A 1,616-nucleotide genomic window follows, 5' to 3' on the forward strand; every position below is an offset into this window, starting at 1 on the left:
CTAAGCATTCCTACCCACCCCCTACCCCTATTCTCACATTAACTCCAATTCATAAAACCATTCCCTTCTCAAGGCTTTCTTCATTACCAAGAAGATTTTAGGGTTCCTCAAGATCAAGTTCCTCTTCCAATCTCAAAGTCAAAAATCTATCAAGGTATGTAGGTCTTTATCCATGGTTTCTTCCATCCACGAAGTCCAAAACCCTTTTTAATCAAATCTCTTGACTTCAAGTAAGATTTTTCTTATGGGTCTTTCAAATTTCTATTTAATAACATAAATCATGATTAAACCATCGATTATTGGTTTATTTTGATGCAATATATTTTCAAATGCATACATTGAAGGTTGGCAAGTATTTTCTCTACTTAGTTCTTTAAAGGTTCTTGAGATTCATGGTGGGTTGTTTAAAATATGATTTTAATTGATGAATTTTATAGGTTTTATGCATAATTTCATTTACATACATGTTTGGAAGTTGAATTGACTTGAACCCACCTAGTTTTACTCTATTTTCATTAAAGCATGATTTGAAGGTTATGGACTCAATTTAAATGTTTAATAAATCTAATGACTATGATTAAGGGAGTCTTGAATGAAATGACGAATGTTAGTGAGAGGCAATCTCACCTAAGCTAATGGATTCTTTATGCGATAAGGACAATTCTTTCATACATGAATCACTAAAGGTTTTAAAGAGCTATTCTATCGAATGATGATTTAATATCCTAAATTATATATATGATTATGTTACTACGATATACTATTCCATGGGATTTGACTTAGCACCGAATGAGGCTTGAGGTGAGGTTCGATAAGGGAATCCTAGTAGCAATCTCTTGTTTTATTAACTATGTGCTAACATAGAAGCCCCTGTAGGCTAGGCTAGTGGATCCACAAATGGCCATCTAATGTTAAAGAAACGAATGTTGACAAAGATCTACCTTGGCAAGTAGTCTCCCCTTTTTTATGTAGGAAAAACGACAGTTTAAAATTAATTTCAACTTTTTAGAGAAAAAATCAATTTTAGAAAAGAAAGTTGCCACTTAATTTTTAAGAAAAATCAAGAAACCTTAATTTTAAAGAACCTAACAGATTTAAGTCTTAAAATTAGAGAAAATGGGTAAGGGTTCAAATTTCTATTTTGAGAAGGTATTAGCATTCAAGGTATCCGCTAACACGCGGTTATCCGGCGATTTGAAAATTATTTGACTAACTTTTAAAAATATTAAGTTAAAAGGAAATAAAGACTTTAAAACTATTTTTTGAAAAAATGATCAAGCTTATACATTGGAAATAATATGAGAAGAAAGTAAAGTTTATCAAAATGGCTAAATAAAGGTAGAAAATTATTTTAAAAAGTAAATTAACATGAAATGATTTATCTTTATGGGAATCTAATTAAGTTAAACTAAACTAAGATTAATATCTACGCAACCATAAACAACATAAGTAAATCAATTGTTATAAATTGAATCAATAAAAATAAATAATAAATAACATATGAAAATATGATCCGACACTTAGTTTCTGTATGCCTGGACTAAGCTGTTGGGTCACTTGCGTTTTGGGCTTTTGGCTCAATTATGTTGTATATCACAGTTGTATATATACTATAT

Source organism: Solanum dulcamara, chromosome 3, assembly GCF_947179165.1.
Source record: "Solanum dulcamara chromosome 3, daSolDulc1.2, whole genome shotgun sequence".
In the NCBI taxonomy this organism is placed as follows: Eukaryota; Viridiplantae; Streptophyta; class Magnoliopsida; order Solanales; family Solanaceae; genus Solanum; species Solanum dulcamara.